We start from the raw sequence: 25395 nt of genomic DNA, 5'->3' as shown, positions 1-25395 counted from the left end.
TGGCCTTGCTCACTGTCCCTTAGATTCTGGCTTCCCCCATCCTAATCTGTGACTTTAAGCATTTTTAAAAATTGAGATATAATTGGGGCACCTGGGTGGCTCAGGGGTTGAGCAGGCTGCCTTTGGCTCAGGTTGTGATCCAGGGGTCCTGGGATCGAGTCCCACATCAGGATCCGCGCAGGGAGTCTGCTTCTCATCTGCCTATGTCTCTGCCTCTCTGTGTGTCTCCCATGAATAAGTAAATAAAATCTTTAAAAATAAATAAATAAATTCTCTTCATCCTATACCACTTTTTGGACCATGTTAGGGTCCTGGCCCAGCTATATTAGATTCATGGGGGAACTGGTTTGAAAAGGAAGAATACCAGGCCTCACCCTGGAGATTCCGTTTCAGTGTATCCAGGCCAGGACCCAGGACCCTGCCTTTTTAGCCAGCTCCCAGGGCAATTCTGACGTCCTGAGTGAATCTGAGACCCACTGTCTATACCCTGCTGCCTGCAAGGATGTGAGACACGCAGCTCACGATCCAAAAGTTTAAAAGCAAAAGTGACCAGGTCTCTGCCTCCCTGCAAGCTGCTGGTTCCCGCCTCCAGGTCCCCGGGAGCCCTGCTTGATGGGGACTCCGGCTTCTCTGCTTCTGCCCGCCTCCCTCCACGGGGGCTGCTGCCAGCGCCTACGGCTCTGCTGGTAAAGTCTTTATCGGGAATGTCGCCTAATGCATTCATATCAAACAATAGCGCCTCATACATCATCCCTGCCAGAGGCCACCTCCGCTAGGACAAGCACAGTCCATTACCCTGACGGGCGCAGGCCGTGCACAAAACAGATAACAGTCCCGACTGTGTGGGGGTGGGGGGAGGACACGGGGCGAGGAGTTGTCACTGGCCCAGTGAGCACCAAGGGGGCCCTGAGCAGCTGCCACCCCAGGGAAGTTGGGACACGGGGCGTCTGAGGTCCTAACCTTGCACGGCAGTAGATAGTGTTGGTTGAGAACCTCGCTCTGCATCGTCAGGAACGTGATAGCTTCTCTGAGCCTCATTTTCTCCATCTGTAAAAGGGGGCTAAGAGTAGAATTTGCACCATGTGGAGCTGACTGGTGGGTCCGGAGGCTGGTTAGAGTACTAGGCACCATGCCTGGGGAGGAGGAGACAGTGCTATGAATGGTGGCTCCGACTGTTGCTTTATGGCCCGGACCCCGTTTGCTCTGCCTGCCACTTTCCAAGGACTGTCCTCAACAGCTCTCACTATCTCCAAGCTCCTGGGGCCCGGGGGGAGGAGTGGGGGGGGTGGGGACAAGTCATCCACTTGGACTGCTGATTCCCCAGACCCCGAGACAAGGGTGTGACTGCAAGTCTGTTTTGGAGATGAAGCTTACCCAGGATTTCTTCCTGGGGAGGCGAGTCAGGGGAGCGGGCCGCCAGGAAAGGGTGCATGATGCCCCCTGGGGACTCTGGAGCTCAGCATGGGCTCCCAAGGCTGTGAGCGTGTTCAAGGAGCTCAGACTCAGAGCGGGCGTATAGTTTACAGATATTTGTAAATCGACCCGCATCACCACTGGGGTGACCCTGAGAGCGAGAATTCCCCAGCACTTCCAGCTTGGCTTACAGGTGACAACATAGGCCTCAGAGAAAGCCTTTGGGTGGAGAATTGTAGGTGCTGCTAGCTAGAGGCTGGACCAATGGGCACCCCATTGACAAGGGTGAGAGGACATGAGTGGGCCACCAATAGGGGCTGAACTGTGTCCCACCCCACCTGCCCCCTGCCCAAATTCATATGTTCAAGCCCTAAGCCCCAGGACCTCAATATGTGACTCTATTTGGAGATACTCCCTTCCCATAGGTAACTAAGGCAAAATGAGGTCATGTGGGCTGGACCTGCTCCAACATGACTGGTGTCCTTATAAGAAGTGACTAGGACACAGACACACACCGGGGAATCCACGTGAAGACACGGGGAGGAGAAGCAGGCCATCTCTACAGGCAAAGGAGAAAGGTTCCAAAAAACCAAGCCTGCTGACACCTGGGGTTTTTAGCCTCCAGGATTGCAAGAGAATACATTTCTGTGTGTAAGCCCCTCAGCATGTGGTTCTTTTGTTACAGCAGCTGAGCTGACTGCTATAGGCCCTGTGGAGTAGGCCACACCAGCCACCCCCTCATCGAATGGCTGGCTGTTCACCCTCTTTTCTGGCCAAGAGTCCAGGGTCAGTCCAAAGGACAACAGGTAGGGACGTCTGGGTGGCTCAGTGGTTGAGTGTTTGCCTTTGGCTCAGGGTGTGATCCCTGGATCTTGGGATCAAGTTCTGCATCGGGCTTCCTACAGGGAGCCTGCTTCTCCCTCTGCCTGTGTCTCTGCCTCTCTCTCTCCCTGTGTCTCTCGTGAATAAATAAATAAAACCTTAAAAAAAAAAAAAACAAAGGACAATGAGTGATGTGTGTCCCTTGCTCTTGATCCAGACCCTGAGCCCTCTCTTGATTCCCCAAGCATCTTTAGTTCCATCCCACCTCTGGATCATTGCCTTTGCTGTTCCCCCTCACCTGCAATGCTGAGCCCCCAGATCTTCCCAGGGCTGGCTTCCCATCCTCATGTCTCAGCCCCCTGGCCTGCTCTTGCAGCCACCCTCCCTGACCACTTGACCACTCTCTGTCCTGTCCCCCTGTTTTATTTTCTTCCCTGCACTGCACTGGCACCTCTCTATTTGCTTGTGTGCTGCCTTCTCCCTCCACAGTAGGCATGAACCTCGTCTGTCTTGTTCTTTGCTATAACTTCGGTGCCCACAATTGTGCCACATTCATATGTGGGAACGGGGGGTTCTGCAAGTTTCCAGTGAGGCAGCAGGAGTCCAGGAATGGAACCTAGCCACCCAGTTCCCCATGTGAAAGTTGTCTCCTCAACACATGGTGCTGTGGGCCGAAATGTGCCCCCCATGCATCATCCCCAAATTCCTATGCTGAAGCCCCACTTCCCAATGGGATGGTATTTGGAGGTGGCTTCCTTGGGAGGAAGGAAGATTTAAGCTGAGGTCATCAGGGTAAGGCACTTGTGGTGGGATTAGTGCTCTTTTTTGTTTGTTTGTTTGTTTGTTTGTTTGTTTTTAAAGATTTCATTTATTTATTCATGAGAGACAGAAAGACAGAGGCAGAGACACAGGCAGAGGGTGAAGCAGGCTCCTTGTGTGGAGCCCAATGCGGACCTTGATCCCTGGACCCCAGGATCACACCCTGAGCCAAAGGCAGACGCTCAGCTACTGAGCCACCCAGGTGCCCCAGAATTAGTGCTCTTCTAAGAAGACACACCAGAACTTGTGTGTTCTCTCTCTCTTTCTCTCTCTCTCTCTGCCGTGTGAGGACACAGCAAGAAGGCAGCCGTCTCTCACCAGAAGCCGGCCATGCTGGCACTTTGATCTGGACTTCTAGCCTCCAGAATCATGAGAAAATGAATATCTGTTGTCTAACCCACCCCCCAGTCTATAGCATTTGGTTATGGCAGCCTGCACTGATGAAGACTCATGGTCAGCTCGCTCCTGGGAGCCCCCAGACTGTTTGCATTCCCTCCTTCCCTGCCGCACTGTACAGGCACACAGTAGGTGCTCAATACACCATTTACAAAAAAGAACATTTAGGAGAGCATTTGTCTTTACCTACCCGCTTGCCCGGGATACTGGTGCCCAGAGCAGGAGAGTGGGCGGAGGGACCTCTGCACCTGCTAGTTCTCACTGGGTCTTTCCTCTAGCTCTGGAAGGCAGCCTGGGTTGGCAGCCAAAGCAGGGACTCTGGAGCCCCATCTCCGGGACTCAAATCCCAGTCCTGCATCTACTGGCTGTGTATCTTCGGGCAGGTTTGTGAAACTCTCTGGGCCTCCATCTACCTCATCTGTGAAATGGGGTAACAGTGGTAGTTTCAGGTGGTAGTTTCGGGGACCAAATGTAAAAGCTCATGGTATGAGTGTGAATAGCCTCGGATCTGTACCCCAAGTCTTCCTGTTGGCGGGCTCTGGGCATTTGGTTAGCACCGCATGTGACTTTGCACTGTAGGCAATTGAATACTTTAGCCCCACATTTCAATATTATGGCAGCGGTTTTGCTGCATATAAAACATTTGCCCAGAACTCTGGAAGTGCTAGCTATTATTATCACTAATCCCACTTGAAAGATGACAAACCTGCTGGCAGCTGGCAGAAGTCCAAGGGCAGGAGAGAGCATTTGGGTGCCCCCTGAAATATGAGGACTGGTGGCTTCAGATACCTCAGCCCTCCCCAGGGGCTGCTGGCAGGGCCCAAGGGGCAGCGGCTTCATTACATGCCCTGATCTCCCCACGTCAGCTGAGTTGACCGAAGGGATAGACGATCATAAACCAGAGTTTCATTAGCTGCCCTACTGGGGGCTGGGCTGGCTGGGTCTCCTCCCTCTGGGGCCAGAAGCTGAGAGTCCGACCAATAGCCACTACTCACACAGCCCCCTGAGCCCCAGAATAATCCAGGAGGGCATACCTAGAGCAGACAGGAACAGAGGCTGGCTTTGGGGTTGCACCGCCGCCCAAAGAGTAGGGGAGTGGGCCAGGCTCTTAGCAGCGTGTGATTAAAGACCCCAGTAATTGCGTCTGACGGGAGACTCATCCCCAGGGCTGAACAGGAGGGGGACCCCGAAGCCCAGATGTGGCCCAGGGTCGTAGGCTGACAGGGGTGGGGGAACACTCCTTCGGAGCCCCTGAGCAGTGAGTCCTGTGGTTCTAGAAGATGGTGCCATACATCACACGACACGCCTTTCCGTGGGACCGGCCTGGCTGACAGCAGCCATTTATCTGACTGTCATTGGCAGTAAACTGGTGCAGGGGAGGGCGGTGAGGAAGGAGAGGTACAAGGGGGGAGTGAGGGGCTCCTTGGGAATTTCCTAGAGGCCAGTCCATGGCCCCAGCCTGCCTAGGGGAGGGGGAATAGTTAGTTATAAGGCAGGGGTGTGGGGTGAGGGGTGTGACCCCCTCCTGAGGTACTGAACCCTGTCTGGCTCACTTCTCACTGGTGATACTGGGGGTGAGGGGGTGAGAGGCCAGCGAACTTAGCATTTCCTTGGATCCAGGGGCAGCTCCAGGGGTGAGACACTCTGGCAGGAGAGGGAAGTGAAAGTCATATACCCTTGTGGTTATGGGCATGGAATTCAGAGCCATAATCCTGGTGAGTTCATGCATTTAAAGCATATTTATTTGTCAAAAGCAGGTCCCCCAGGGCAGAGTCCCTGTAGACGTCAAATAGTCACACAGCATAAGGTAAAAATTTCAACACTGGCTGTGTGACCTTGAGCAAGTTACTTAACCTCTGTGCCTCCATGGCCTCATCTGTAAAATGAGGACAATGATCACAGCCACTTCAGAGGGTGAGATAATGTGATCCAACTGCTTAAAACAGTGCCTGGCTCGTGGAAAGTGCTCAGTAAGTCTTAGCTTTACTGTCATTTTTTTTTTTAAGATTTTATTTATTTATTCACAAGAGACACAGAGAGAGGCAGAGGGAGAAGGAGGCTCCATGCAGGGAGCCCGACGTGGGACTCACTCCCAGGACTTTGGGATCATGACCTGAGCTGAAGGCAGACACTCAACACTGAGCCACCCAGGCGTCCCTACTGTCATTCTTAATACTACAAAATATACAGGAAACCCTAAGAGATAATAAGGTGGAGCCAGACTTTGTTCAGAGAGACAGGAAGACCTGAAGGATGATAAATGCTTCCTGCAGGGTGGCGGGGGAGGTGGGGTAGGGCAGCTGCGGGTGGAGGGGGCGGGGAAGGGCAGCATGAGCAAAGGCCCTGAAGTACGAAGAGGGCAGAACACATCAAACAGCTAAAAGGAAGGCAGAGGTGCGGGGGCTGTGGAGGGTGGTGGAAGAGCCTCAGTTTTCGGATCTGTTAAATCTCTTGCAGAGCCATGAGGATGTAGAGATGGTATTTCAAGGTTGCCAGCGCAGAGCCCGACCACTGGCTCAGTGTGGTTGGCTAGATTCCTGGTTCCCACCCCAGGGAGCCCAAATTCCAATCGCCATACCTCCCATTAAAGCTAGAAAGGAGGGGGATCCCTGGTGGCTCAGAAGTTTAGTGCCTGCCTTCAGCCCGGCCCAGGGCGTAGTCCTGGAGTCCCGGAGTCCCGGGATCGAGTCCCACGTCAGGCTCCCTGCATGGAGCCTGCTTCTCCCTCTGCCTGTGTCTCTGCCTCTCTCTCTGTGTGTGTCTCATGAATAAATAAATAAATAAATAAATAAATAAATAAATAAATAAATAAATAAAAATCTTAAAAAAAAAATTAGAAAGGATGTGCCAGGCCATTCATTTGACCCGAGGGCACCAAGGATTAGGGACCTGGGGTGCAAAGGGAGCTGCTGGGGCTGCCTGTACTCGCCTCGCTGGTTGGGGGAGAGTGGGGCGCCATGGAAGCAAGAGGGATTTGGAGGGCCGAGGGCTGGGGTCAAATTCTGCCCCCAGTGCTTACCCGTTGTGAGATCTGGTGTGTTGGGTATAACCTGGAGGCGCTCTGTTTCTTCATCTATAAAATGAGAATAATAACACCCCCCTCCAGAAGGTATTCATGGTTATAAGAGGGGGTGAGTACTCGGGGTGCCCACGGTGGCCAGGCAGGTGATGTAAGGGAGACGAAGGAGCTGGGTGGGAACTGGCAGCGGGTGGGGGGAGGGTGGGACCAGGGAAAGCCAAACTATACCTAAACACCCAGCAATCTTGTGGGGAAAGGGCTCAGCAGTGCCCGATGGTCTGACTACCCTACAGAAACCTAAATCCTGATTTTATGTAGGATTTCTCTATTTGTAAGTGCCAGAAAAAAAAAAAATGAAATTGAGCCTTTTAAAAGCACAGCGTGAGCTAGAGAAACCACATCTGTGGCCTGAATTTGATGGGTGGACCCTTAGTTTGCAGCCTCTGGTGGAAAGTAATGCACTTAGTAGGTGCTCCATTAATGCGGACCTTTCGCCTGCAGGGGAGCTCCCCGCCTCCAGTCCCGAGCGCCTGTCAATCTAGGATGCTACTGCCTTCTGGGAGCCCAGACCTTCCAAGGCCAGGCTGGGGCCTGGAACCCTAGGCCCAGAGCCCTGGAATTGGCGAAGGGATGAACCCCACCCAGATCTCAGCCTCTCCCTGCTTCACCCCACCTCTGTCCCCATCCTGGGAGCTCCTGTCTTGTTAGGAAGGTGCTGCCTGCCAGGAGACCCAGGATCATGGAGCGCGCAGGTGGCTGGTGTGGGAGGCGCACGTCACAGCCCTGTCACCACCACGGCTGCTCCCTCCTCTTGGTGGCGTCAGGAAAGCCTGGGAACCAGGTGACACAATTCCCCAGGGTCTGCACCTGCCTCAGGGGGTGGCGACCATGGCTTAGATGCCGATGGATGCACTGGTAAAACAGGCACAGACAGTGACACGAGGTTAGAGCTGCGTGGAGCCTTGGAGGGTAGCCCAACAGTGTTCAGGGGAGAAACTGAGGCCCGGAGCCATAGTCACACAGCAAGGTGGTGGGGGTCCGCATCCACTGACTCGTGATCAAATGCTCTCTCTTGACACCTTCCTGCCAGACCAAGAGCACAGCAGGGACATTGGAGCCGGGACAGGACCACACTCCTGGCCTTCGTCTCCCCCGGGGTCATGGGAGGAGGTGGTGCTGGGGGCTGCATACTCTGTTCCTGTCCTAGTTCTGCCACGTACCGTGTGTCCTTGGGCAAGTCTTATAGCCTCTCTGGGCCTCGGTTTCATCATCTGTGAAGTGGCAATAAACCCCTCGCCAAGGTTAAATGAGAACATGTATAAAGTCCACACTTCACGATGGATGTTTAAAAGCCTTTCTTAAAAAGTGCTTATAGCTGGCCTCATTTCCAAAAGGCTCAGAAGTGGTTTGCAAACATACACCACCATGTGCAAACAGGAAAGGCCTAGATGAGCGGACCAGGGTGGCGATGGGACAAGTTCCTGTATGGTTGTGAGTGGTGGGCCTGAGTCTCCTGGCAGCCCAAGCAAAGAGAGAAATGGGACCACTATGTGACTCAGTGTCCATAAGCTGAGAAGCTACCAGGTGCTTAGGGGAAAACCTGGCTTTGGTGAGTAATGAGAAGTGAAACATTTCTCATGTGATTCTTCAGAAAAGGGCCCTGGGGGGGAAGCAGCATTCACTCTCTCTTCTTTCCACTCCCTCCAGCCCTTCGCTGCCTATTCCTTGGGGTCACCCGGAACCCGACCACCATAGCTGATAGCGTAACGGTTAAGAGGCCACGTCCTGAAGACAAAGCCAGTCTCTACCATTGTCCAGCCTTGGGCGAGACACCTCCCCTCTCTGAGCCTCAGTGTCTTATTATACAAACTGCCTCACTAGCTTGTCCTGAAGACAGAGGGATCTGTACAGAACTAGTGGTGGGGGCGCCTGGGTGGCTCAGTCCATTAAGCATCTGCCTTCAGCCCAGGTCAGGATCTCAGGGTCCTGGGATCAAGCCCCATGTATGCGGTTGTATGGTCAGGCTTTCTGCTGGGCAGGGAGCCTGCTTCTCCAGCTCCCTCTGCCTGGGGCTCCTACTGCTCCTGCTCTCTCTCTCTCTCTCTTTCTCTGTCAAATAAATAAAATATATATTTTAAAAAAGACCTAGTGTGCCTGGCACACAGTAAGTGCTCAATAAGTGGTGAAGTGGTGGCAGCTCTTCTTACAGCAGGAGCTCAATAAATGCTCCATGGATGAAGATGCCACGGCAGCAAAAGCATTTTGTCTCCCAAACCATTCCTCAAGTGCTTCTCGGCAGCAGGCTTTCTCCCCAAACCAAATTGAAACTGTGTGTGTGTGTGTGTTTTAATCAATGCCATGGTTTGTGGGAGCCAAAAAGCCCAGGTTAATGGAAGCCGGCTGAATCCCCCGTGAATTTCAAGCCCTCCTTGAAAGGCCTTTGCTTTTTCCTGCTCAGCCACTGGGAAGCCGCTGCCTCCACTCCGGGAGGAGAAATTGAATAATTGATGCAATTTGAATAACACTAGGATTTGTAATGATATTGAAATGTAAAGATAAAAAAGGGGCGTGAACGGGTGCTGATAGCGGAAGCGAGACGTTGTTAATAGGCACTTAGGGGCTCGTGTGGGGGAAGCTCCACTGGAGGCGCGCGCGCTGGAAAGGCATTTAAGAGAGGGGGTGCTGGGAGGGGGTGGCTGGGAAACCTCCACCCGATGAGGGGGAAAAACCATATTCATAAATAAGATGCGGAAATTTCTCCCGACTCAGCAGCACTAACAGTTAGAGAGTGGATAATTATTTAAATGCCAAATCATTCCGTTCATTAGAATCCCAAATCATATCTGAAGAACCTGATTGCCCAGGGCAGGCCTGGGAGGGGGCGGGGGAGGGGGAAGGTGGTGCTCCGTGGTCCAGGAGAGGGGAAGGTGGGGCAGAAAGGGGGGCGGGAGGGCTTGCTGGGGGGGATCAGACCCCGGGGCAAGTGCAGGATCTGATAACTCCCTGGCTGTGGGCCTTGGGCATGTGACTGACCTTACCTCTCTGAGCCTCAGTTTGCCCAGCTGAAAAATGGGGGTAATGCCAAGATGTACTTCACAGGCAGTGAGCATTAGCTGCTGTGGGAGCCTGGGAGGCAGGGTTGGGGAGGGAAGTGGGCCAGAGCTGGCGGAGATGGGAGAAGAGCCTCGAATGAGCCCCAGACTCGGGCACAGACACAGGAGCTGACTTGAGGGACAGAGACAGCCCCAGAGAGGGTAAGGGACTTGGCCAAGGTGGCACAGCAGGGACCCCACATACTCACGTGTCCTATAATCGCCACAGGCCCCCTAACTCCTGGCCTGACGGATCCACCCTCCAGGGTGCCAGGAGGTCTCCGAGGGGGGAGCCGGTTCAGCCCCTGGGAGCGTTATCCTGGATGTGGGCCAGAGTCACCAGGGCATGTCGGTAACAATTCAATTATGCCGAGTGATTCTGGGCTGGCTGGCGCCCCCTCCCATGGCGGGTGACCATGCTGCCCTCAGACACAAGCGAATGGGAATCCTGGAGCAGGGAGGGCCACGTGGAGCACGGACTGGGCTCAGCTGGGACAGGAAAACCTGAACCAGGCATGCAACAGGGGCCTTTAGCTCCCAATATCACAGTGGGAACAGTAGAACGAAGACAACCACACACCTGTCAGCACCATAGTGTCTGTGCCAAAGGTGGGCCCTATGCTAAGCATTTTATATCATGGAACAGTCATAAGGACCCTGTAAGTAGGGATGATGGGGAAACTGAGGCCTGGCCAAGCGAGGTGCCTCGTTCACACAGCTGAGGTTTGAACCTGTCTGCCTGAAACCCCAGCCTCGCAGAGTAACTCTGGGCTGCACTCAAGCCCTAGTGCACAGCCAGTACCTTGTTCTGTCCTCACCACGGCCTTGGGAGGCCCCTTAGATGCCTGGTTTCTAGGTGAGACCCTGCCCAGCACCACAGAGAGCTGGAGAGGGAGCTGGGACTCAGACACAGGTTGCTCTAATTTCAATCTCTCACATCCTGGAGCACCTGGGTGGCTCAGTCAGTTAAGCATCTGCCTTTGGCTTAGGTTATGATCTCGGGGTCCTGGGATCAAGCCCCTCATCTGACTCCCCGCTTAGCGGGGAGTCTGCTTGTACCTCTCCCTCTGAGCCCTATGTACCTCCTCATCCCCGCTCATTCTCTCTCTCTCTCTCTCAAATAAATAAGATCTTGGTGGGGGAAAGAATCTCTTGCAGCCTTCTGGAGCCTTTTGTCTTCCCCTCTCCAGAGCCTCAGAGCCATGTTCCAGCCCACCTTGCTGGCCACCCTCCTTCCCATCCCACCCCACCATACCCCAGCCTCCTGGTTAATGCAGAGAGCTATCCAGCTGTCACTTCCTCCGTCACATCAAACAGGACTTCGTACAACTACTTGTTGCCCAGTCCAAGAAGCCTGGGGAACCAGCCGCTTCTTGAACTACAAGAACCACTTCTTGTTCAAAGTCCCCCTGGTACTCACATTCAACTGAGGTTAGGGACCAGGCCTGCCAAGGTGCCCCAAGTAAGTGTCCCAAGTAGTAATTGGAACAGCCTTATTAATATTTCAGTGGCCCAGTTCTGGCAAGTGATTCCTCCAGCTGCAAGCCGGGTCCTCTCTCTTCCCAGGGGGCGAGCTGGAGACAGCTGGGAAGCCCTGAGGCCAGGAGCAGTCAGAGGATCTGGGTTGGAGCCTGCCTGCCTCACTGTGTGGCTTTGATCAAGTTACTTTCCCTCTCTGGGCCCTGTCTGTCAAACGGAGGCATCCATCCTAACTGCCTAAGTGTTACTGGGATTAGCCTGGGGCCCGGCCTATAGCAGGTGCTCAGTAAGCATTTGACAGTATCTAAGAGACCAGTGTTTTCCAAGGTGAGATACTTAATCTACCCACTCCTGAATCACATGGGGCTCTTGTTACAAATACAGACTCCAGAGCCCTACTCCAGGGGGTACTGGGCCCTGGAGTCTGCATTTGTGACAGGCACCCCAGTGACTCCCTGTCTGGCACTGCCTGGCACCCCTGATTCTCAGTGGGTAAGAGGAGTCGAGGTTCCGGGGCAGGCAGCTGGGCCTGGATTTCCTTGCATGGAAATTGGGTTCCTTGTGTGGAAATGGGAACAGAGACATTCACCTCTTGAGGCTTCTGGGAAGAACGAATGAGATACAGAGCCTGGCACATAATAGGTCTTCAATACAAGACGTTCATCCTCCCAGCACCCGTAACCCTTTGGTAGAGGACTGGGCATCAGCTCCCTAGAGAGACGAGGGGGTGTCCTGCCCCTCGGGAGCCTCGTCAGCAGGGCCTGTTCCAAATCGATCTCCCTACACACACACACACACCCCACCCCGTTTTCGAACACGGTGTCAGCATCTCTTGGGGCGGGCGAAGAAAATGCCAACATCAGCACACACGTGCCCCAGCCAGACACTGCTGCTCTTTATTAATTAACCGCCAGATGTTAGTTTTGCATCTTTTATCAGAGGGAGGTTTATCACTGGGACCCTATATGTCAGGCCATTAGGGAGAGGCAAGAAAACATCTCTCAGGGTGGGGGAGCCTGGAGTTGGCAGGGCACCAGGCATCCAGCCCCCTCCCCTCTGGGGCACGCAGCCCCAGCCCAGAGCACCCCTCTGCCTCTCTGGTCACATCCACAGTCCTTGAAAGGGCGTCCGCGAAGCAGCTGCTCCGGTGATGCACCAGATCAGGACCACCGTGGTGAGCAAAGCAGATACAAGCCCCGCTCTCCAAAGCTCACAGACTGCCAGAGATGCAGCCAGAATCCAGTAAACCCAAATAAATAGCATTAGGACAAATTGTGATCAGTGTCATGAAGAAAACTGACAAGATTCTGAGAGAGGACGAATAGCTGGCAGGGGACCTAATTTAGATGGAGCGGCTTCCCTGGGGAGGTGACATTTCAGAAGCATCGTGGAAAAGGAGCCAGGGGCAGAAGGTTCCAGGCAAAGGGCACAGCAAGGACAAAGGCCCTGGGGCAGGAACCACTTGGCATGTTTAAGGACCTGAATAAAGATCTGAGAAGCTGAAGCCTGGTGAAGGAGACAGTCACCAGGCTGCTGAGGTCTGGGCCTGGGCTCCTCATGGGGCACGCGGGGGGCAGTGTGGATTTCTTTGTCTTGAGAGCACTGAGAAGCCATAGCAGGCTTTTGAGCAGGAGAGTATGTGATAGTGGGATTTTCACATTAGAAAGAGCCCTGTCAGGGTGCCTGGGTGGCTCGGTCAGTTAAGTGTCTGCCTTTGGCTCAGGTCATAACCGCAGGGTCCTGGGATTGAGGCCCAACTTGGGCTCCTAGCTCAGGGGGCGCCTGCTTCTCCCTTTCCCTCTGCCCCTGACCCTACTTGTGCTCTCTTTCACTCTTTCTCTCTCAAATAAAAATCTTAAAAGAAAAGAAAGACCCCTCTGTGCTCCAGAGGGTGAGGAACGGGTTGGAGAGGACAGAGAAAAGACAGTGAAGCCCACAAGATGGCCATCTGCAAGACATGATGAGACCTGAATAATAGCAGAACAAGGACGGCATTGGCCAGGCTCTTCCAGGGGCCAGGCAGTGCTCACATGCAGGAAGCAGTTAGGAAGCAGAAATGGGAAGTGAGGGCAGCCCCAGTGGCCCAGAGGTTTAGCGCCGCCTTCAGCCCAGGGTGTGATCCTGGAGACCCGGGATCGAGTCCCATGTCGGGCTCCCTGCATGGAGCCTGCTTCTCCCTCTGCCTGTGTCTCTGCCTCTCTCTCTCTCTGTGTCTGCCATGAATAAATAAATAAAATCTTTTAAAAAAGAAATGGGAAGTGAGTTAGAGAGAAAGATCTAGAGTGACCTCAAGTGCCTCACTCCAGACACACCTGCACCTTCTCATGCTCCCAACACCCTACAAGACTGGAAGTATCATCATCATCATTTAACAGTTGAAGAAATGGAGACCAGAGAGTGCAGCAGCGCGCTCAAGGTCACATATCAAGGAGCAGCAGACTTTGCATGTGAACCAGGTCAGCCTTTCCTGCAGGTCCAAGGTCTTTCCTGCAAACAGCTGTCCAAGCTCAGACATCAGGTCCTCACTCTGGTGCTTCCTGGATACAAACGCCACTGGGCGGACCTGACCAGGTAGGGGGACACTGGGTCGCAGGGCCAGCCCTTGACTTGTCCAGAGCACGGCAAATCCAGACCTAGGTCTGTGTAATCTTCTGACAAATAGATACAGCACCATTATCCCAGCTTATTTTCCGCCCCATCCGCACGCCATCTGATAAACAGGTGATTACTTCTCCTCCCAGTTCAGTTTCTGATTTGCATACAATAAATATCATCCCCAGGAAGTGTGTATATGTGTGTGCTCGTGTGTGTGTGTTGGGGGGTGGAAAACAGGGCTCATGTCTTATTTATGAGAAATAAACAGGAGCGCAGGCTCGAATAATCAACACATATTTAATCTGGCCCCTACTTGCCCTTTTGACTCTAATCAGACCAGGGATGTGAGTAGTTGTGGTGTATGTGGGTGGGTGGGGGGGCGTTCATGGGCTGCAGAGGGATGCCCTGGCCAAGATCCTCATTCCATCCTGATCGGGGCTGGATGGTCGGCGCCGAGGCTGCCCCAGGCTGTACCAGCCCACTCTGTCTGTGTGCTTCTCAGGGAGTAGTTTGGGAATCCAGGCTCCAGGCAAGGAAGGCATCGTTTGCTCCCCACCAACAACTTCGCAGAAGGAAAAAAATGTTTACTATTGCCGAAACATGTTCTAACCATCAAGAGTACCAGCAATATAAACTGTGCAGGGCTAGCCACAGTTCCGTTTGCAATGACATCTAACATCACGTATTGTTCATTAACATAGAAAAGCAAAACTGAAAAGAAAAAAAAAGCCAAGCATTGCATGGGGAACCAAGGTCATGTGCTCACAGATGCCACAGCCAAGGCTTAAACTTGGGACCTTGACTCCAAAGCCCAAGTTACACTTGCCAGGACATTGCCTTCCAGATACGGTGGCTAAGAGATTGGAGATTGGGGGAAACCAGCAGTGTGATCACACACTGCCATCTGACTCCTGCTCCGGTGATAGAGAAAGTGAGACCAGAAAAGTAAAGGGACTTTACTGATCATACACAAACCACGTGAGTGTGTGTGTGCTCACACGTGTGTGTGAACAATTTTTGTGTATGTTGATCAAGGCAGGGCACAGTAGGACAGCTTATATCTGCTCACTGATGACTGGTCCTAATTTGGGGTCTTTGAATGACTAGAAATGTGTCTGGGGTCTCGGTTCTGGCTGTCCAATGAGTTCCTTTGTTCTCCAAGTTGCATATGCTGGGGCTGAGATGTCTGTCTAAGATGGTCTTTCACTCCCTACCTGCTGCCTGGGCCTGATGACTGGGCAACCGGAGCTAGCAGGGCATCTCCCTTTTCTCTGTGCAGCCTGTCCACCTAACTAGCTTGGGCTTCTTGGCAGCATGACGGTCTCTGAGAAGTCAGACTTCCGTAGAGGTGCCTGGCTGGCACCAAGGTGAGCATTCTGAAATGTCGGCTTGTGTTTTTTATACTGATACGCTTGTTTGTTTTTACAAATACATTGTTTTTATATAAACATATGTGGTGTACAAATTCAAACAATATGGGAAAGTTCAAAGATTGAGGAAGAAAATCACTCACATTTCCACTACCCAAAAATTAACATATGGTGAACCTTAATCAAGGGATCTTCCTACTACAGAAAAGAAACAGAAGGATGGATGGATGGATGGATGGATGGATGGATGGATGGATGGATGGACAGATGGACAGATGGATGAGTGGATAGATGGATGGGTGGATGGATGAGTGATGGATGGACAGAGGGATGGGTGGATGGGTAGATAAACAGATGGATAGATGGGTGAGTGATGAATGCATGGGCGAGAGATGGGTGGATAGATGGATGGATGGATGGATGGATGCATGCATGAGTGATGGATGGATGGATGGTTGGTTGGATAAATGAGTGGATGGATGAACGGACGGAGAGATAGATGAGTGATGGGTAGGAGATGAGTAGATGGAGAAAACAAAAGATAGAAGAAAATAATTCAGGATCCCTGGGTGGCTCAGCGGTTTAGCACCTGCCTTTGTCCCAAGATGTGATCCTGGAGACCTGGGATCGAATCCCACGTCAGGCTCCTGGCATGGAGCCTGCTTCTCCCTCTGCCTGTGTCTCTGCCTCTCTCTCTCTCTCTCTGTCTATAATGAATAAATAAAATCTTTAAAAATATACTTAAAAAAGAAGAAAATAATTCTGACTGTTGAGGGTTCTAAGAGACAGAGAAAATTAAGGTTCTGGATGCTGGAAAAATGGCATTGGCAAGGCCTGTGTCTCCAGACCCTTACTCCATCCACACAGCAGCCATGACTGAATCTGACTAACTGCAAAGTGTAGTTGCTGATGGTGTGGTGGGATATTCTGGAAATGGACCACTTCACTCAAGTGAATTATCTAAGAGGAGATGGTCAGGAACAGGGACCCAGCACCTCACAGGGCTAGGACAGGCTAGCTCAGCCCTACCTCCACACTAGTCATCTTTCTGAGTCTTCTGGAACTTAAACTGTCATCCTTTCCCTTCCCTTTAGTGGCCTCCTCTGCCTACAAGGTGAGTCTGAACTACTACTACTATTACTACCACCATCACTACTACTATTGCCACTATTGCTACTAGTACTATCACCACTGCTACTAGTACTACCACAGTTGCTACTAGTACTGCCACTATTGCTACTTTTGTTACCACTAATACTACTATTGCTGCCACCATTACTACTGTCACTAGCACTGTTACCACTACAGCTGCTATTGCTTTTACCGCCATTACTAACGCTACCACTATCACCACCCCTGCTAGCAGTACTATTTCTGCTATTACTATTACCACCACCACTGTTTACTATTACTATTACTACCATCACTATTACTCCCACTATTACTACTTTTCCTTCCATTATTGCTACTATTACTATTACCACTGCCACTATTCCTTCCACGATTCCTGTTTCTGCCACCATTATTATTACCAGTGCTACCACTATCACTATCATTCTTCCTTTTTTTCCTTCTACAGAATTTTTATTGTTATTTAAAAATTCTTATTATAAAGGTAACACAGATTCACTATGGAAAAATTAAGAAATTTGAGGCAGTTTCAAGGGGAAATTAAAACTCACCCCCAAATACCGCCATCAGAGATGTCAGCCCTCACCTGGGTCTGCAGGACCCTCGGTGGCGGGCCACTGGTCACCTTCCCATCCCATCTGCTCTCTGTGCATGTGTGCTTCAGTCAGATCAAACCTCTAATGCTCCCAGGCCCACCTGACCTCCCTCCTCTCGCCTCTGGGCCTTTGTATATGCTATTCCTTCTACTCAACAAGAATTTCCTCCTATACTCCGTCTGATTCACCCTCATGCTCCCTGAGCTCTGAGCACAGACACAGGCCCTGTAGGGAGCCTCCACTGAGCACCCTACACCTTAGGCAGGGACAGGGGCCTCCTCTGGCCCCCACAGTCCTGAGTGTTCCCTACAGAAGCACATGTCACCCTGTCCCTGTGGTGGGTTCCTGTTTACCTGCCTGGCTTCATCATGCAGAAAGCAGGAAATATGTTGAGCCTCTGGGCTCAGGACCTCTGTGTGCCCAGCACAGGACTGCCACATAGCAGGAGCCTCCGTGTGTGTTTGGTGAGTGAATGAGTAAAGGGTTTTCTAGAAGACATGGCATTTGAGCCATGGTCTCATGGTAATATTGGGGAAGAAAGTAGTAAGACTGTGGGGCAAATGATGCATTTTCTTCATTGACTGTTGACCTGAGCTGTCACTCGGGTCCAGGAGCCCCACGCCTGCAAACGTCCCAGCCTCCCTCTAGTGTGTTTGAGGAGGCCAGGCAGCTCCCGCCCTGTCCACACCACTAAATAGACCAGCTCAGATGCGACAGGCAGGGTTCCTCTGTGTACTATTGATTTTTCATAACCGCCTGCCAACAGACAAGGTGAACAGTTCACTTTTATGGATCCTTGTTAACAGTGTGTCCAGAGATATTTCACTTTAAGTGCCCCCTTTTTGCTGAAAAAGAAAAATAACAGAAAATGTAAATTATCTCATCATAGAGACATTGAGAGCTCTGAGCCGAACCTTCAGAGGAGACAGAGCAGAGACTGGCTAGAACACGAGGAGGCCCCCCCCGACACCGCAGGATCCTCCAAGCAGAGGTTGGTGGGGATGCCAAACCTGGCACAGGGAGTGTGGCCATGTAGCTGAGGGCTAGGTAGCAGGTGGTTACAGCCTAGAAGCAGACTCTGTGCAACCAAACAGGCAAAGAGAAAATATAGGGATATTCATGTCGATCTTTAACAAACTAGCAACCAAAGCATAAAACTGGAAACAACCTAAGTGTCCATTGATAGAGGACTGGTTAAATGTAAATTATAATGCATTCATTTACGTGGAGTACTATGCAGCTAGGGAAAAGAATGAGCTAGTTCTCTGTGGACCAGTAGAGGAGGAAGTATACGAGCTATTACTGAGCGAAAAAAAAAAACCAAATTTCCAGTGTGCTACTATTTACCTAAAGGAAAGCATACATGGGTTTAATGTGCATGAAAAATATATGGAAAGAGCTAAGCAAGCATCTATTCACAGTGATTCTCTCTAAAAAGTGAGACCAAAGGATGTGGGATGGAGACAGTTTTTGGGTCTCATTTCATATATTTATGTGCTAGTTTAATTTACTTTGTACTGTGTGCAGTATGACTCTTACAATTTTGAAAGTTTAAAATCCTTTAAAATGTTCCATGTAAGGAGGTAGGTTTTTTTTTTTAAGATTTTATTTATTTATTCATGAGAGACACAGAAACAGAGAAGTAGAGACACAGGCAGAGGGAGAAGCAGGTTCCCTGTAGGGAGCTCTATGTGGGACTCGGTCCCAGGACCCCGGGATCACGACCCGAGCCAAAGGCAGATGCTCAACCACTGAGCCACTCAGGTGCCCCTAAGGGGGTAGTTTTAATGTTTTCCTTTATCTCTCCCTATTGTTTGAATTGGTTTTTTATTTTCCTGCAACAACCAACCATTACATCTCTACATACAAAACTATTCATTTTTAAACCAAGAACATATTGGCTTTGATGTCAGGCAGACTTGGCTTTTGTTCTCAACCTTCCCTTTACCAGCTAAGCGATATTAGGCAAGTCACTCAGCCTCTCTGAGTGTCACCTTCCTGCAGCAGTACTGGGTATGAATAGTATGTACAGAGCAAGTACGCAGCAAACGGTAACGTTATCATGCTATTGTTATTATCCTAGGGAGAAATGGCAAACCTCGCATGCCACCCCAGTTGGTGAATTAATGCCCATCCTTGTTACAAACCCTATGAAGCTATTTAAAATGTTATAGGCCAGTGGTCCTTCAAACAGTCTTTAGGTATGTAATTCATTGGCAAATAAAATCTTAAATGGAAACGCAGTCTGTATAAAACAGGAACTAGAACATTTTAGTGGCATTCCAGATGTGACATTTATACCCAGTGCGTGTTTGTAGCATCCTATCTCCTTCCTTTGGTGACAATACTGCAATCTCCCTTTGGGGGGGTGGATTGTTTTGTCCCCCCTCTTGGGGACAAAACCTCCACACCAGAGGTGGGCATGGATGCCCAAGGCATCTATCTCTCTGCCACAAGGAAGGATTCAGGTATCAGACTGTGACTAGTGTGGGCCAGTCAGGCTTGTGACTTCCATGCAGACTGGAGAGGGAAAGAAGGTCTTTTTGCTTCTGGTATTGAGCCTGGGATGGGGGTAATGTAAGTCTAGAGCCACCAGAGCTCACTGTCAGTCTCAGAACAAAGCCAATACTGTGAAAGGCTGAGATATGGCAAAAAGTTGAGCCCCCGAATCATACTGTGCCTGAAGCCAGCCCCACCTCTGGCGGCTCTTGTTACCGGACCTGTTAAGCTCCAGCTAGTGGGATTTTCTGTCACAACCAAAAGTGGGCTAAATGACATATATTTATTCATAAAGCCAGTTAGGAAGAACAACGAGGCTGCTTTGACAGACATAAATATTTGAAATCCGGAGTTAGGTATGACAACCGCTGTCTTGTCTCAGCCCCCCATCAAATTTATTTCTGCATCTGGTTTGGGTTGTCCAGTATCAAAAGAATCCTGATCCACAAGCAAATATGGCTGGGGGACGCCTGGGTGGCTCAGTGGTCGAGCATCTGCCCTCAGCTCAGGTTGTGATTCCAGGGTCCCAGGCTCAAGTCCCGCATCGGGCTCCGCTCATGGAGCCTGCTTCTCCCTCTGCCTGTGTCTCTGCCTCCCTCTCCGTGTCTCTCATGAATAAATAAAACAAAATCTTAAAAAAAAAAAAAAGTAAATACGACTGGAGTTTTGTATAAGGCTTGGGTGCCCCGACTCTGAAGCAAGATACTCTGGTTCAGATCTCTGCCCTGATCACCCTGCAGCTGTGGGATCTCGGGCAAGTCGCTTGACCTCTCTGAGTCTCGGTTTCCTGGCACCTAACTCCCCAGGGTGCTGGAAGCAGTAGATGTGCAAGCATTTAAATAGTGCCTGGCACCTGGCTCGGATGAGTTCCTGTTACAATTGTGCCACCTTCCCACTCACAGGAGCACCTGTGTGTTGCGTTGGGCTGACAGCTTCACCAGAATAAAAACTTCACCTGCTATGTCGGTTTCATTGATAAACACCTGACATGGCAGGGCAAGCTTTTACAAAACTTATTGGCAACTGCTTATCTGTGATTTAGGATTGTTGACCTCGGAGCCCTGCTGCAGGAGCAAGACGATCCCTAGAGAAGCTTCGGAGAAGTGAGTTTGAGCTCAACATATGCAATATGTTTCAATGCCTGGAGTTGTCTAGAGACAGACCAGGCTGCCCTCTAGGCAGTGAGCTTCGTGTGTCAGGAAAAAGGGTTTGCAGTGAGGCTGGACTCCCGTATAGTGAACATCCCAAGAGTGATGCCAGTGCCAAAGTTTAGGCTTCATTCACTCGTGCATTCATTCATCAAATATTTACCACGACCCTGGCTCTAAGATGACTGTCCTCCACTAACTCTCAGATTAGGTCCTTTCATAAATGATTTCTTGCTAAAGGTAGAAGGGATTCCCTCAGGCAGCCTTCTGGGGGCTGTTTTCATTTATAAATAAAAAGATAAAAAAAAAAAAGATCAAGCATCAATGCGAATGCCAAGGAATGGGTTCTTAATGGTGGACTCTGAAGCCTTGGCAGCTCACCTGGATGTAGAGATGGGCGGTGGCCCCACTCACCTTGCCTCGCATCTTACCTGGACAAGGTGGGTGGAGGAAGGGAGAAGGACACGCCCCACACCCCCCAGGTGGGGTTTCAGACCATAATGACATTAACATATGTGATATCTCATTTCATCTCAGCTGTGCTGGGCGGTTGTGGGGTTCCCCAGGCTGGCAGCTTGGTCTCAGACAGTCCTCCCTTTCACCCCCATCCCCACCTGCCAGAAGTCCTCGATCTCCTCCAGTCTTAAGGGAGCAAACAGGCTGGCTGGAGAGCGGACAGTGGTAGAGACAGCAGATCAATCAAAGTGTCTTCCCTGGAGAGCCCAGGTCTCGCACATCAGGCAAGGGGTAAAGCATGGTCTCCAAGTGGTGGGAAGAGATGGTGGAGGAAAGACCGGGTGGTAGAGCCCAGAAGGCCCTGGAGAGTCCTAGCTCCCTGGTATTTAAGTGCCAACCATGCAGCACACCCAGCTGAGACCTCGTAGCACCTCTGTGAGCTGACACTCTTACCTGCCCATTTTCAGAGGGGGCTGAAAAAGAGGACGTGTCCAAGGAGCTGGCCTGCCTGGCTTCAGAGCTCCTGCCCCACCCACTGTACTACCTCGCTTCTACTGCTCGCTTAATCCTCTCAAACCTCCATGGGTTTGTTTGTTTTTTTTAAGATTTTATTTATATATTCATGAAAGACACAGAGAGAGGCAGAGACATAGGCAGAGGGAGAAGCAGGCTCCCTGCAGGGAGCCCAATGCTGTGGGGACTCCATCCTGGAACTCCAGAACCACGCCCTGAGCCAAAGGCAGATGCTCAACTGCTGAGCCCCTCAGGTGTCCCACCTCCATGGGTTTTATGTCCGTTTCACAGGTGCAGAAATAGAGGCCCAAAGGGTCAAATCACTTGCCTGAAGTCTCAGTGAGCTGAGCCAACCCTCTGCCCAGTTCCATCAGACCTCCGATCCTGGGGTTCCCTTCTCCTTGTGGTCTCTGTGAGCAAGAGCCTGAAGGAGACAGAGTGGGGTATACCAGCCCATTTCTGGCTCAGCGGACAGTGTGTCCAGCGGGGTGGAGCTCCAAGACGGTGGTAAGAAACCATGAACCCTCCTCTTCCTCTGCAGCCTAGAGACTCTCTCACCCCCAACAGAGGCTGCTAGTGTAGCTAATAAATCTTTATGTTTCTCTCTCTAAATGTAAATGACAGGTGAGTGGGATGTTATGGGTTTGGGAAAAAAGAAAAAGCAACAGAAAAGTAATTTGCATTAGATATGTGTGCAGCTCTTGACACAATCTCGGGAGACAAGGATTCCCCAGCTCTAGGTTAAATTCAGGGCCCCCACCTCGCAGGGTGGTGAGGGAGCATTCTGTAGAGGAATGATGGGCCTCACTTCCCACCACTTGGAAGGCCCCCCTTCCCCTCTCCGTCTGTCCCTCTCCCTCCCTCACCTCTCCTCCCTTCCCCAGCTCCCTGCTTTTCTCTCTCCCCAACCCCCAAGAACCCCGCTGGTGCGCTCCACTGAGAGGCAATTTATAAAGCAGATGTTTATTGCAAGGTTTCACGCGAGCTTGGTGCCTCGCCAAACGTTATAGTAATTGGAGGCTGTGTTTAATTACTGATCAATGTAAAGTTGGGACGAGACAGGCCTGGAAACTGCTTTCGGTCTAGACTCTCCTCTCAGCTTCACAGAAGGCAGGAGCTCCCAGCCTTCCGTGGCAAAGCCTGGGCAGTGGCAAGGAAGGGGGATGTGGGTACAAGTAGCCTGCTGGTCTCTAGGAAACGGCTCTGCAGAGAGGTTACCAGATTCTGCTGCAGTCCTTCTCTCGCCATCCTGTCATTTGTTGGTTCCTAGTCTTGTGTCAGGCACTGTGCCGGGCACTGAGGTCACAGAGATTAATGGATTCCTCCCAGTACCCAGGCTGAGAGCTTTGCATACACTATCATTCAATCCAACACAAGGCAGGTGTGGTAGCCAAGCTCCAAGTTAGCCCAAGTGATCCCTGCATTCGGGTATCCACCTGCTGTGCAGTCCTCTCCCACATGGAGGGACTAGGACCTGTGTGACCAACACTGCAGACATGAAGCTCGTGACTTATGAGGGTCAAGTCATTAAAGACATTACAACCTCTGCTTTGCTCTCTTACCTCTCTTGCTCTAGGGGCAGCCAGTTGCCATGTCATCAGGACACTCAAGCAGCCCCACCGGAAGATCCACACAGGGAGGGATTAAGGAGCCACTTTGGGGAGTAGGATCTCCAGTCCATTCAAGGCTTACGATGAGACTGCAACCTTGGCTGACATCATGGCTGCAACTTCTTGTCAGAGACCCTGAACCAGAACCATGTTAGGCCACTCCCAGGTTCCCGACCCACAGAAACTATGAGATTCTAAACAGTTATTATGGTAAGCCACTACGTTTTGGAATAATGGATGACTAATATAACAGCCATGGTAAAGAATGAAACATAAGGAAGACTAATAAATAGGGAACATAAACAAATGTGGCAAGAAAGAAGTCTGCCATAAAACATGTAATTGTATAATCACTAAATATAGATACAGATTTTTTGATGTATTGATATATATTTTATATGTGATATTATAATCACAATAAATGTGAATGAGTTAAATTCACCGATGAAAAGAAAAATCTTATTTTATCCTTTCCTCAAAATAATCCTATGCGATACGCACCCTTATACCCACTTTACAGGTAAAGGAGCTGAGGCTCAAAGTAGGGAAGAAACTTGCCCAAGATCTGCCAGCTCAAGAGCAACAGGATGGGATTGAAACCGGATCCTTCTAACTGCAAAGCCCTAAACTGTATTTTCTTGTTTTATACTGTTAGCTCTTGTATTGTTAGCTTCTTTGGATAGAAGAGGATATTGAGACTCAGAAAGGGTGAGTGACTTGCCCAAGGTCACACAACAAGTTATTTCAGAACAAGGAGCCACCTTGGGGAGTAGGACATCTACTCATTGAGGCAGGCATCTGACTCATTGTCTAATGTCTGCCCCATGAACTTTGGAGCTCGGTCATCAAAGCCCAAGAATCCCAGGGGTTTTCTATTTTCATACCTGCTTAGGACAACTAGAGATGTTTTGACTGTGACCAGAGATACCCTCTGGGGTCAGGTGGATGAGCCTCCTCGGTGGGGAGACCACCAGCACAAAGGAACGTGCTGGGACACAGGGTGGGGTGGCTCGATGCAGCGAGCCGAACTCCAGTAATTACATCAAGGCCGGCAGCGTAATTTGTATCTGGGTGATGAATGTCTGTGTTTTCGGGCCTGATTGCCCTATTTACATTTGGAATTTGCTGATCTATTATTAATGTCTCCTGGAGGCCAGTACAACGGGCATGAGCAGCTAGGTGGATTCCCTCCCCCGCTGATGCAGGGAGCACTAGCTTTAGGCTCTAACTACCCAAAGCCCCCCAACCTCAAGCCCCCTCTGTGTGACCCCAGTTTTCTTGGGGCTATTGGACTAATGGGCAGAAAGGCTGAACTGGGATGAAGTTCCCCAGCCTCTTAGAGATCCATGTACATACCCTCAGATGTACACATGTGCAGGCTTGGCACGCGCCTACATGCACACACTCACACATGAATATACGTCTACATCCTTCTATACCCACAGGTACTTTCATATGAACATGCACATGGAAATACAAACACATTCATGTGTGCATGCATCTTCATGCATGTACGTGTGCACATGTGTACAGCATACATACTGTGATAGACTGTTGGCGGCTTTCCCACCCCACTCCATATGTTGAAGCTCTAACCCCAAGTATGATGGTATTTGGAGATGGTGCCTTGGGGAGGCATTAAGGGCTAACTGTGGTCATGACAGTGTGGCCATCATGAAGAGATTATGCCCTTATTAGAAGAGACACCAGAGATAGAGCTCTGCCTCTCTCCATGCATGCAAACCATGAAAAGACCACGGGAGTCCACAGCAAGAAGGCAGTTGTCTATAAGCCAGGAAGACAGGTCTCACCAGAAACTGACAGCTAGGGGCACCTGGGTGGCTCCGTCAGTTAAGGATCTGCTTCTGGCTCAGGTCATGATCCCGGGGTCCTGGGATGGAGCCCCGCGTTGGGCTCCCTGCTCAGCAGGGAGCCTGCATCTCTCTCTCCTTCCCTCCCTCTCTCAAATAAATAAAATCTTAAAAAAAAAAAAAAAGAGAAACTGAATCAGCTAGCACCTCAAACTTGAACTTCTTGGACTCTAAACCATGAGAAAAGAAATTTCTTTTGTTTAAGCCACCCATTCTATGGTATTTTATTGTGGCAGCCCCAGCCAAGACATGCCCCTACACCATCACGTGTCCTATCATGCTAGGAGCAGCACAGCTTGAGAGTGGTATGGCTGGATCCATGAACCGTGGACCTGAATGGCTTGGGTTTGAATCCCAGCTCTGCCATTTACTGGCTGTGTGACCTCGAGCAAATTACTTCACCTCTCTGTGCTTCTGTTTCCCCATATGTAAAGGGGAACGATAAGGTTCCCATCTCCCAGGGTTGTCATGAGGATTAAATACATTAATAGAACTCACCAGCCTGGTGCACGATGCACACTGGCTATGTGTTTGTTATGCCATTTATTATTATTGTTGTTTATGAA

At 50.8% G+C, this 25395-nt stretch overlaps 1 long non-coding RNA gene across 1 annotated transcript; it reads left to right on the top strand.

Annotated features, from left to right (window-relative positions):
* Positions 1-14490: 14490 nt before the first annotated feature.
* Positions 14491-23281, top strand: LOC119866094. Its single transcript, XR_005379007.1, has 3 exons — positions 14491-14613; positions 14915-15002; positions 22925-23281. It is a non-coding gene; the product is annotated as an uncharacterized LOC119866094 (long non-coding RNA).
* The last annotated feature ends 2114 nt before the right edge of the window (positions 23282-25395 follow it).

This window comes from Canis lupus, chromosome 26, assembly GCF_011100685.1.
Source record: "Canis lupus familiaris isolate Mischka breed German Shepherd chromosome 26, alternate assembly UU_Cfam_GSD_1.0, whole genome shotgun sequence".
In the NCBI taxonomy this organism is placed as follows: domain Eukaryota; kingdom Metazoa; phylum Chordata; class Mammalia; order Carnivora; family Canidae; genus Canis; species Canis lupus.
Note: the sequence above shows the minus strand (reverse complement) of the source record. Positions and strands in the feature narration are given on the sequence as shown.